We start from the raw sequence: 13,711 nt of genomic DNA, 5'->3' as shown, positions 1-13,711 counted from the left end.
TTACTCATGCAGGGTATTATTTCCAGTCAGCAAGTGTGTGTGCGCGTATGTTTGTTTGTTTGCGTTATCCCACCGCTGCTCAACTCGGGAAAAGAAAATGGAAATAGAATAAGACTGGTCATTGAAAGTCCATTATCTGTAAATTAGGTAATTACTTAGTTCAATGAAATTTGAATAATCCCTGCAATTATCTCGGGAGGTACGAAGTATCCTCTATCAGACTTCAATTACACTAAAACGTAATGGAAATTCAAGACCTCATAAATTTATACCAAGAGGGGGAGGAAATGATCAAACGATTTGAGCATTTACCTTCCCAGCTGAACTATTCGGCGCTTCTGTGCTGTTATCATATCATTGGACCGTAAATACAATGATAAAGAGTTTGCAAAGGAAGCAGTTGGTCATTTCGGGGAATTAATGTCTGCTTTCGAAGAGATTTTGTGGAATGTCATTTTCTGGGTGCAGGGAATCTCTTGCAAATTATTATAATGGATTTGGTTCCTCATTTGTGGGTTATATTAGGTAAGTTACGATTAGATATTGCGATAGAACATTAAATTGACTTCGTACCTCGCCCAGTGAGCTCTATAGCTGTCATTAAGAAATGAACTCCTGACTTATTGTAATTTACGATCAGATATTTCAATAGTACTCTTTATGATCCCGTGGTAGGGGTGTAAGAATACTACCAGCGTATCCTGCATGTCGTAAAAGGTGACTAAAAGGACAGCTGCTTCCTTGCAGTCTTACTTTTGAGTAAAATGCTACGCCCACTGGCGATAACTAGCAAGGGGATGCGGTCGTAAAAACCCCATTTGCCCAACAATAAACCATGCCTGATGATGCCTTTTGATAGAAGGCATTGGAGAATGCGCATTAGGCAACCAACCCCTTAATGTAGGAATAACAGTGGGGAAAGAAGATTTCAATAGTACTTTTTTTTTTCCGTGGGTGCCATAGCCGTCGGAATGTACTGGAAGTCGACGCACCGTGCCTGACAAGGCCATGATGTAAGCTGAGATAATAATTTATTTATAGAACCTATTAGAGAATCATTTTTTAGCTTTAAACTCTAGGCTGTACGTTATTTAAACTTAGACGAGGCCATAATATAAGCTTGTTTGTAGACCTATCAGAGAATAATCTTTTTAGCTTACTACTCTAGGCTGTATATTAGACATTAAACACTATAAGAATACTCATGACTAATCAATATTGGTTTTAAGACCTCTTGGCTTTCGGCATCTTGAAGTATGTATGTATGTATGTATGTATGTATGTATGTATGTATGTATGTATGTATTATTATTATTATTTTTTTTTTTTTTTTTTTTTTTTTTTTTTTTTTTTTTTTGCTTTCACATCACCCTATTCGACTGGGTATTTTTTTATAGAGTGGGGATCCGGGTTGCATCCTGCCTCCTTAGTTACTCCATCACTTTTCTCCGTGTGTGTGCTGTTTCTAGGAGCACACTCTTCTGCATGAGTCCTGGAGCTACTTCAGCATGTAGTTTTTCCAGGTTCCTTTACAGGGATCTTAGCATTGTGCCTAATGTTCCTATGATTATGGGTACAATTTCCTCTGGTCATATCCCTTCTTCTTCTTTTTCTTCTTCTTTTTCTTCTTCTTCTTCATCTTCTTCTTATTAAAAACCTCATAGGAGCATGAGCCTTAAAATAGCTGCAAAGGTGAAACAAACCCACAGTTATGCGTATGTACATATATTTAACGATAATCTTTACAGAGAGCTTGCGGAAAACTGTTCTACTGCAAAGGGGAGGAACTCGAACAGTTTTTTGCGAAAACTCTGTACACATTTATATGTACGTTTATACATAGATGTGAATTGTTTCTCCATTACTAGTAAAGTAGAACAACCACGATATCTTTTCCTCTTAAAAACGTTTTAAGAGCCATTCTAGTTCAAATGGTAAGCAAATATATTCCCCGAGACTTTTTTCCGTTAATTAGGAATAACGAGAGGAGGGTGCTGGGGCGAGGCGGCAAGATCTCAGAACGTGGTAACCTAAGACCAGCTTAATGTTCAGAAACTTAACATCCTTATTTTCTCATTTAGTAGTTAACAGCTATTTTCCTGTTTGTTGTTTTTTTTTTTTTTTTATTTCATTATTGGTTTATTTCTACGTCTTTTGTTTGAAGTGTATTTTTCTTCTTCCATATTCAAGTTTTTATTATTTACAATAATAATAATAATAATAATAATAATAATAATAATAATAATAATAATCTAATAATAATAATAATAATAATAATATGCTGGAAGAAGACCTTCATTAATACAGGTTTTATTGAAATTAATGGCAATTTCAGCTGCGTTTATTTTGTATAGAAGTTTCTCTATTCTTCTTATTACTGACTTTTCTTGTGTCAAATTGGCTATTAAAACGCCAAATGGGGGATTCGTGTAAACAGAATAACGCCGCTGAAATAGCCATTATTTTCAATAAAGTAATAATAATAATAATAATAATAATAATAATAATAATAATAATAATAATAATAATAATAATAATAATAATAATAATCTTGACTGGGAGAATGTTGGCCTGCCATAGAAGCATTTATAGACACAACAGGATTAATTATTAATCATCACGAATAATTAATTCAGAAGCTTAATTATCCTTAGCGAAGGAGCAATTAAGTAGCCTAATTAATGCCAGTCTGTTTTTTCTCTGTTAGAAGATAAAGCTTCCAGGGTAACGTTAATTACTGAAAAGGCAACACTCGAATAACTTACTCCTCAGGCGATGAAATCTGTGTTTTCCGTCAATCCAAATAAGGAGAAAACAGCAAACCTTTTAATTTAGTGATTAATGTTAGTTTTTAGTGCCTTTTTTATGAGATGTGTCATATTTCACGTTTTTTTTCGTAACTGTCATTGTATATCCTTATTTCATTATATACACCACCTCGTACACAATCAAAAACACATACAGAAACACATGAGTGTGTGAATAATATGTATATATATGATTTATATGAATCACGGTGATGTGATAAATATTCATATATATATATTATATATATATATATATAATATAAGTAATATATATAATATATATATATATATATATATATATATATATATATATATTCCTGTGGTATTCGCTTATAGAACGAAGTCACGTGCATGTTCTGGGATTTTTATTTAAGGCATACACACACACACACACACACACACACACACACACACATATATATATATATATATATATATATATATATATATATATATATATCTATATATATATATATATATATATATATATTGTGTGTGTGTGTGTGTTAATGTGAGTAGATCACTCATTTCTCGCGTGACATTTTTGAATTTCAGATATAATGCATCTAATAGCCCACAAATATCGAATACAATGAACTGGAGAATAACTGACACATGGATTTCACATTTCAAGCAAAGCTTCCAAGGCCAGAATTCGTACCTCTGCCATATTGGGCAGGTATACTATGAGGCCAGGTAACTTAAACATTTGTCTTTAAGTTCAACACTACACGTATTTAAGGCTTACAGTTTATAAAAGTCAAGTTTTATTCTCTTGTTTTTATGATTCTGTTCTTTATTATCATCATACGGTCTCGTTATTTTATTATTCTATTATTCCACTTACTTCGCACCTATTTATTTAGAAAAAAAGGTCTGAAAGGTCATTCATGTGATGAGCAAATCTTCACAGAAGTAGAATGCCTGTACGAAGGAACACAGGAAAGCAAAAAGAAAATAAAAAAAATAATAAAAAAAAAAATAAAGTCACTTTTCAGTTTCCATTTTCGAATGTTACCGTGAAATGTTCTGCTCACATCAGTATACATTAATTTTTCTGTTTCGTCGTGAAAAATGCAGAAGTGAGAGAAACCGTTTTGACATTGCTTTCAATTGTTATTTCAATCGTTGAAAATATTATCAAGCCAATCATTCTGATATGTTATCTACCGACGGCTTATTTATGGATGGTAGCAGTGAACGAAAATAACGAGGAAAATTCATATATATATATATATATATATATATATATATATATATATATATATGTATATATGTAATAATATATGTATATATATATAGGTATAAAGCCAACGAAGGAAAGTGAAACACTGGAGTTGCTGCAAAATCTTTCTTTTCACGTCCTTTACTTAGCTCCCCCAGTCCCGGTCTGCTGAGTAAACGACTTATGTCGAAGGATCTTGTAGCTACTCCAGTGTTTCACATTCCTTCGTGGCTTATTCCTTTATTTAGCATTTATCACGTTCCAAACTTTTGTAACTCAGTCATACACACACACACACACACACACACACACACACATATATATATATATATATATATATATATATATATATATATATATATATATATATATATATATATGTATATATATATATATATATATATATATATATATATATATATATATATATATATATATATATATATATATATATATATATATATATATATATATATATATATATATATATATATATATATATATATATATATATATATATATATATATATATATATATATATATATATATATATATATATATATATATATATATATATATATATATATATATATATATATATATATATAAAGGGTATACCTGTTTTCATTGTTTCGAGGTTTTGAAAGATATTGTAATCAAACGTTTGAGACCATCATCAGCAAGAGAGAGAACCTGAATATTTTACCTTGGTTTTTGAGAGACTTTGAATACTTAATGTCTACAGGAAATGAATTAGTTATAGATAATCTCAGGTATCGTTTCAAGTTTGATCAGTAATTGACGATTTCGCTTTGTTTGGTTATTGTTCCAGAGAAATTGACATTTCTGTAACACAGTAGTATATAACTTGCCTTTCACGGCAGATTAATACTTGATGGAGACACGAGAACTGATTACTATTCTCGATTGATTTTAATGATATTATTTGAAACCCGTTTCCAACAAAGTTTCGCCTACAAAGGGCAGATATCCTGATAGGAATGCTCTGTAGCAATTTGAGATCCTAGCAACGGTCGAACCTCTCAGAATTTGCTGCTTTCCAAGTGGATAATGACTTTCCCAAAAGGGGATGTTTCAAATTTCCTTTTAGCATAATCCTTAGGCGGGGTCGCTGTTTTTGAAAGAGCCCTCCTCAGCTGTTATGTCTTGAAATTTCATTTTTTAGTTGGTTATGGTGATGTTTAATACACACCTGGCTCCAACCTCCGCAACACCCCCCCCCCCCCTATCTCCTCATAATCGTAGCTGCAACTGGCACTGGAGTTGGGCTGCATTGCAACCCCCTTCCCCACATTTCCACCATACTCCGCCCACCCCACTACCATCCCCAGTTAATTGAAATAAGAAGCTTTCCATCTCACCAACCTCTCTTGGAATCATCTACATCCCGAAAGGTTAAGTCAGCTTAAAGCTGATCAGACATTAAATTGGCCGATTGATTTGAAAGGAATCTGAGAAGTGTACATTTGTTTGCTTCATATGCTCAGCTTTGAGTTATAATTTTGCGTATTTTTCCCCGAACTCCTGTGGGACCCTACATTCTTCATTAATAAACCATTTAATCAAAGATTTATCGCACAAAATAAAAACTCACCAAACTTTTAATGAACTTTCAGCCAACTTTATTATTTGAAGATTGTATAAGTCTATGCTCATAAGAATAGGCTGTGAGTTTTATTGGAGGAAGGTTATTTTGGTGGAACTGGAGTTATTCCTTAACTTTTGTATGAGCAGATTCACTTAGTTACATTTATGAAAGTGACTTACTTTATGGTATAACTGATCTCATGCAAAGAAAAGGAAATATCTGTATTTAGAAGTGCATGAACTCTTCTCCGCCTCTCTCTCTCGTCTCGCTCTCTCTCTCTCTCTCTCTCCTCTCTCTCTCTCTCTCTCTCTCTCTCTCTCATATATATATATATATATATATATATATATATATATATATATATATATATATATATATATATATACATATATATATATATATATATATATATATATATATATATATATATATATATATATATATATATATATATATATATATATATAGACCTTACAGACCTTACATCTTGTTCGGGTTGCCCCAGGTCCCTCAGTGTGAGGCACCTCTAGTGTCTACCGAGAGTTGCTAGTACATCTTCCGGTATATTTTGCATCTTCCAATCTTGGATGGTCTGGGATGCAGTTTAGATATTTGTCGAGCTTATTCTTAAACACATCTACGCTCACTCCTGATATATTCCTCAGATGAGCTGGCAACGCATTGAATAGACGCTGCATTATCGATGCTGGTGCGTAGTGGATTAATGTCCTGTGTGCTTTCCTTATTTTTCCTGGTATAGTTTTGGGCACTATTAATCTACCTCTGTCTTGCTCTTTCTGATATTTTTAGTTCCATGATATTTTCTGCTATTCCTTCTATCTGTTTCCATGCCTGAATTATCATGTAGCGTTCTCTTCTCCTTTCTAGACTATATAATTTTAAGAATTGTAGTCTTTCCCAGTAGTCTAGGTCCTTAACTTCTTCTATTCTAGCTGTAATGACCTTTGTACACTCTCTATTTGTGCAATATCCTTTTGATAGTGTGGGTACCATATCATATTGCAATATTCAAGTGGACTACGAACATATGTTTTATACAGCATAATCATGTGTTTCAGCTTTTCTTGTTTTGAAGTGCCGTAAAACACATTCCCATTTTTGCTTTACATTTTGCCAACAGAGTTGCTATTTGATCATTGCATAACATGTTCCTATTCATCATCACACCAAGGTCTTTAACTGCTTCCTTATTTTGTGATGGTCTCATTATTAGGTCCCTTATATGCATATAGCTTTCTTTCTCTGTCTCCATAATTTATTGATTCAAATTTATCGAGTTAAATACCATCCTATTTACCTCTGCCCAATCATATACTTTGTTAAGGTCTCTTTGTAGAGCGTTCCTATCTTCATCACAAGTAATTTCTCTACTTATTCTTGTGTCATCTGCGAAACTACTCACTACCGAATCTTTAACATTATTGTCTATGTCTTCAATCATAATAACAAACAGTATTGCAGCTAACACCGTACCTTGCGGCACACCGGATATTACCTTGGCTTCATCCGATTTCTCGTCGTTTGCAATAACTATCTGTTTTCTATTGTGTAAAAATTCTTTTAACCATCTTCCTACTTTATCCACGATATTGTGTTTTCTAATTTTCTTCGCTAATATATTATGGTCTACTTTATCAAAAGCTTTTGCAAAGTCTAATAAACCACATCTGTTTCATTTCCGCTTTTCATATTTTTGAATATGTTTTCACGGTGGACTAACAGTTGGGTTTGTGTACTTTTTCCGGGTACGAAACCATGTTGTCCTTTATTAAACAATTATTTTTTATTAAATGTTTCATATATTTTTCTTCATTACCCTTTCATACACTTTCATAATATGTGATGTTAGACTCACAGGCCTATAATTACTTGCCTCTAGTCTTGATCCACTTTTGAAAGTAGGGGTAATATATGCTAATTTGTGCTCATCATATATCTTCCTGTATCTACACTTTGTCTTAATAATATTGCAAGTGGCTTTGCGATAGAATGAACTACTTTCTTTAACAAAATAGCAGGAAGTTCCATCAGGCCCTGCAGCAGCTCCATTTTTAATTTCATTAATAGCCTGCACAATATCAGCTTCATTAATATCTATGTCAGCTAAATATTCACTATTTTCATCCCTTACTTCTATATCATTATCTTCATTATCTATTCTAGGGTGAATTCTCTCTTATATCGTTCTGCCAGTATGTTGCAAATTTCCTTTTTTCATTCGTTAATCTCCCTTCAATTCTCAGAGGGCCTATTTCTATTCTTCTTTTATTCATCTTCTTCGCATATGAGTATAATAGTTTGGGGTTTGCTTGATATTTAATAGGTTTTTTTCTTCCAAGTCCCGTTTTTCATTTTCTTTTGATTGTATAATCTTTTGTTCTGCATTTTCTATCTTACTTTTTAGTTCTATAACTTTCCATGCATTTTTTTGTTTTTCTTTTGCAAGACCTTTTTTCCACTTTCTGATTTTCTGGAACAAGATCCTTCTGTCTCTTGGTATGCATGAATGATGTTTACTTTTCTTCTTCGGTATATATTTTTCCACTATTATCTCCAATATTTTATTTTATAATATCTCCGTATTTACCCTTATGTCATCACTTACGAAAATGTTATCCCAATCTTTGTTTAATTCTTCATTAATTTCTGACCATTTTATATATAGAGAGAGAGAGAGAGAGAGAGAGAGAGAGAGAGAGAGAGAGAGAGAGAGAGAGAGAGAGAGAGAGTAGTAGAAAATGAACGGACACATAGCCCAATTAGTTATGCTTTATTGAACTCGAGATTGAATATGCTAGAATTAAAACATTGAGGAAAACCAGAAGAGCTTTCGACCTCATTTGCGCATCATCTTCTGGCTGTATTTTGTTGAATAGAAAGCTTCTTGTTATTTGCCTGGTTATCTCGAGAGGATATTCACCATCTGGGTAATGAGGGTTCCCTGCTGCTTAAAATGACTGGGTCATTTATATCAAGATGTAGGAAGTTCATTAAGAACAAATCAGTCCTTCAGATGGTCTTACAGGGAATCGAGACGGTTACTATTATGCCCAATGGTAATAATACCCTGGTATATAGCGTAAGTATTAAATCGGCAGGCTTTTCAATGGTCTCAAATGTAAAGTATTTCTGTATTTATGCAAATACATTTTTTCATCAGTTAAGTGTGGGGGAGAATTTCATGGATGGGGGCTGTCCCAATGCAAATATAGTTTCATCCATTTTGTGTCAGGACTCTTCATGGATGGGTGACGGTCCAGGACAACGAGGCGCTGTTGGTATATGACTCCTTTTGGCTTAGCAATTAAAGTGGTGTTATTCAAAGACGAATTTGCACGTAAAATAGAATAGAGACATTGTTCCAGCTGAGTTGAAAAGGGAGAGAGAAAAAGAAGTCTTCTTGGTTTCGGCCGTATCGTAAATTTGCAATGGAAACACTTGTGTGTGTGTATATATATATATATTATAATATATATATAATATATAAAGAATATATATTCTATATATTCTAATTATATATATATGATATATAATAACACAGACGTCTGCATTGGCAAGATGCGACCCCTAGGACAGCCAAAAGGACCTTGAACTCGGGCAATGTCAATATTGCAAAGCTGGACGACTGCTTCGGTCATCGATTTCCCATAACGTCTGAAATGCTCTTCCTTTCCGAATTGGATGACAGTAATTAATCGGGGTTTGTTGTCTCATGACCCGCAGTCTCCACCCCCCCTCCCTTCGGGTTACAATAGTGGTTTCCCTTGTCCTCACTGTGTGCTTAGCTTCTATATATATATATATATATATATATATATATATATATATATATATATATATATATATATATATATCATATATATATATGTGTGTGTGTGTGTGTGTGTGTGTGTGTGTGCGCGTGCGCGTGTGTATGTGTTTGTGTTTATGAATGTCAAATGCCTTTATTTATACATTCATCAAGTTCTATATAAGTGTCAGTTTTATGCACATATACGTATATAATATATATATATATATATATATATATATATATATATATATATATATATATATATATATATATGTAAGGCCTGGGGTTTTTTTGATTAATAATGTATTGTCCCATGTGGTTTTCTCAGTGACCTATGGATGTGGAGAACAGTGCAGAGGTGACGACCTGAGAGTAGCTGATGAATGAGTTTCTGGGGATGGCGTGAAGATGAAAATGACTTAGTTCGACCAAGTCAATGCACGACAGTTTATGAACTCTTCTCAAAGTGCCTTTGTGAAACTGGATGCAGCTAGAACCGTGAGGCGCTATCGAACTGTGTGTTCGTATGTGCGTGTGTGCCTCTTCCCTTTAAGAGTGTCATACCCAAGCCTATGGGAGGTATTTTGACAGAGGGCTTCAAGTCATAGGCAAAGATCCCGTGGCGTTCGCCGGGAAGTTTTTTATTACAGTGTTTAAGTGTCCCGGCTGTTTGGGTAAGTGTTTGAAGTGCTTTAGCCAAAGAGTGACTTATTATCGTTTGACATTTTTTGGTCTGATGATATCCAATATTTGAACCTCTGTCTGTCAATCTTGTGTGTGTACTTACCGGATGTGTCTGTGTTTGAAACAGACGATTCTGGTACTTCTGGAATGCCGGGGGACAAAGAATTCCCAGAGGGGTGTAGACTTTTTTGGTGACTAGACATTGTACTGTTTTTTGAGTTAGTCTGTAAGACTGGATTACTTGATTGATTGATTTATTTATTCGTTGTTAATAAACGTTAATGTTATGACGCAACTCTCTCATTTTCATTACCTGTTAGAATGGAGAGAAAGAGGTGGAGAGAGAGAGAGTTATTCCTTGGAAGAGAGAGAGTAGAGAGAGAGCGAGAGAGGGTATTGCCGCCGAGAGAGAGAGAGAGAGAGGAGAAGGAGAGAGAGGGTTTTGCGAGAAGAGAGAGAGCGAGAGTAGAGAGAGAGAGGAGAGAGAGAGAGAGGATTATTGCCGATGAGAGAGAAGATAGAGAGAGAGAGAGAGAGAGAGCCTGTGGTTAGAGAGAGAGAGAGAGATGAGAAGAAGAGAGAGAGGAGAAGAGGCTGTGAGTAATGCTGTGTGGGGGTTTGCCTTCCGCGTGTCTCGCGCTTACCTTATGAATAATGGGGGGAGAATCCCCCATTAACAGTGGTGGCAGGCGGTTAAGAGGGGGGTATAAAAGTTTTTTTTTTTTTCTTTTTTTATGCCTAGGAACGCCAATGTAGAGATGGGTGGCCAGTTAGAAGATAAAAGGGGGTGTGGCTTAGCGATAGTTTTCGAACGACAAAGCCTTTGTGGGATTGTGGAAAATTGTTAAATTGTTGGATCTCGGTTGCTAAGTGAAAAGGGGTAGAGAAAATATCCATCCGTGGGATGGGGGGATAAGGAAAGAAATTTCTATTATGGTCATCAAATTTGCCCGTACCGAGATTCTTGAGGGCGTGAGTCGTGAGAGCAACTCAGTTTGGTTTGTAAGTGACAGTTGCTAGGTGCCATCTCGCCGATCGCGTTTGTATTGTGCCGACGAGATTTACGTGTTTTACGAGAATTTCGAGTTCTTTTTTTTCCCATTATGGAGTGGTGAGTGTTAAAAAACTATTGTTTATCAAAGGGAGAGGGTTTTTGTTTAAATATTTTCAGGGTTATGGGATTGGTTCAAGAGGTCACAATTTTTCTTGTCTTTGCCCCATAGTGACGTGTTTTCTTTATTTGCACGTGTTTATAATAGACGTATCCGTCTTTGTTCAAAACATAGGGGCGTATTAAGATGTTTTTTTTTCTATGCATGTGAACTGTGCTTAGATAAGCATATCTGGCTTTAGAGACACAGCGGCCACATTTTACGGGCTCAGCACATTTCTGCAGAGAAGCGCGTTGCTATTGCGAGGATACTGGCATCCTCGGGGGATAGTTGCATGGAGGGTACTACTGGCCTCCCTCGAGAGATGGTGCAGGGGAGGTACTAGTGTATACCTAGGGAGGGGGTCCTCAGACACTGTTCAAGGGGAGATGGGTACTACTGTGTATGCCTCGGGCTGTTCTGTCGCTTGACTGAGGGGTTGTTCTCAGGGGGGGACGAAACTTTTTTTTCTCATTGGGGGTGACTACCTTTTTTTTTCTTTGTGTTGGGGGATGGGTTTGGCCTTGACCATGGATGCTAAGACATCAGCTGATTGATTAGTTGATGAAGTGAAACGCCCGTAGAGTCTTTTTTTTTTTAGAAAAGATATATTTTTTCTTTTCTTGGATGAAGAGAAAAGGAAATAAAAAGAGATTTTTCTTTTTCCGTGAATGCGGAAAAGTATTTAACATGCACCGGGATGTGTTTATAGTTTTACTTGTGCCTTGAAAGACACAAAATATAAGGGGGATCCACAGATTATTTTTTTATTGTGTTGGAGAGATTATTTTGAAATGCCGATGATTGGTGTTGTATCTGTGTTGTGTGGCAATGGTGTTATGTCATGGTGTATGCTGGAGAAATTGTATGTCATAGGATTCAGCAATACTGTTGTATGCTATTTGAATTTCACCCTTACTTGAGATCTTTGCAAGAGAATTGTTGCTACGGATAGTTATTATTATTAGTAATTATTATACTTGAGATGTATCACGGGAGGGTTTGCTTAAGTATAATTATCATTACGGGAGACATAATTTGCGAGAGATTTGAGATATTTCATGGGAGATTATTCTATAATTATTACAGATAATTATTCATGGATATTATTACCAATGAATTAATGGGAGAAGTCTTGTCTTAATTATTTGTTGAGTTTTTTTGTAACTTTGGAGAATATTTCAGTGATTCACGGGGATGAGTTTTGCTGAATCTTGATGAATCTGGGCTGAATCTTGGTGAATTGTGTGGAATCTTGCTGACTTTTGCTGATTTTTTTTTTTTGTGACTGAATTCCTTGGAGAATGGACAAGCATTAACATTGGTGATATTTTTTGTACTGATACTGATGATTTTGATGATATCAATTTTTTTTGGTGATTTTTGTGATAATGATATTTCTGATACTGATTTTTTTTTATACTAATACGTGGGTGCCGTAATGCTATCAAGAGAGGTGAAATCATTTTCGAATTTGGGAGGAACTAACAACACATTATTTTTGTTTTGTTTTGTTTTCCTCTTTTTTTTATGAGTTCAGCAGATAATTGCTGACATCTGGTGAGTTACGGGAGATAGTGAACAAGGCCGTTGATTTTTCTTTTCTCCTTTTTTGGAAATTAGCCATCGCTGACACAAGTTTTCTTTATCATGGGTGAATTTGAATTTGTTTTTTCTCTCCAGTTAGTGTGAATATTATCTCAGTTCATGACTTAGAGTCCATTGTTCGGGAACGTGTTTGTGTTTTCAGCTATTTGATGCTATAGAGAAAATATATGGGAGAATTTTTTGCACGTTTTGAATGCATACGTAGTGGCACTACATTTTTCTCTGGATATTTGTGTTCCAGAAATTGTGAGTTTTCTTGCACAATACCTTTGTTGTATTTGTGACAACTTTGTGAGAGATAGGAAACTTGGTTAAGTTTTCTAGTGGCTTATGTCGTAGTGCATATGGAGAAGTCTTGGCTAAGACACTTTGTATTTGGAGTTCTGTTATAATGAGTTGTGGCACATGGGTGATTTTTTCTAGAATTTTCTAGACAGTTTTTTATTTCCCGAGTTTTTGCCCTTTTTTTTTTTTTTTTTTTTAGCAATTGCTATGGCTAAATTTTTATGGAGTTTTTTGAGTTTTTACTTGAGTTTTTGATCTCTAGACAATTGGAGTTATCTGAGATGGAGAATTGGAGTTATAATTGAGATCTATTTGGAGTATAATTGGAGGTATATTTATTTTGAGTTATATTTGAGATATAATATATGGGAGATATATATTTCTGGCCATTTTTGATATTTGCCAATGTGGTATGAGCTATGTTTAGTTCAATTATTTTGCAGCCATCTTTGTTGCAAATGGAGACACATATTTGGAGATTATGGGGCAATATTTGTGAGTGAGTGAGTTAGTTGCCTTGAGTGCAC

Source organism: Macrobrachium nipponense, chromosome 14 (assembly GCF_015104395.2).
Source record: "Macrobrachium nipponense isolate FS-2020 chromosome 14, ASM1510439v2, whole genome shotgun sequence".
Lineage (NCBI taxonomy): Eukaryota > Metazoa > Arthropoda > Malacostraca > Decapoda > Palaemonidae > Macrobrachium > Macrobrachium nipponense.
This window is presented reverse-complemented; position numbering follows the sequence as displayed.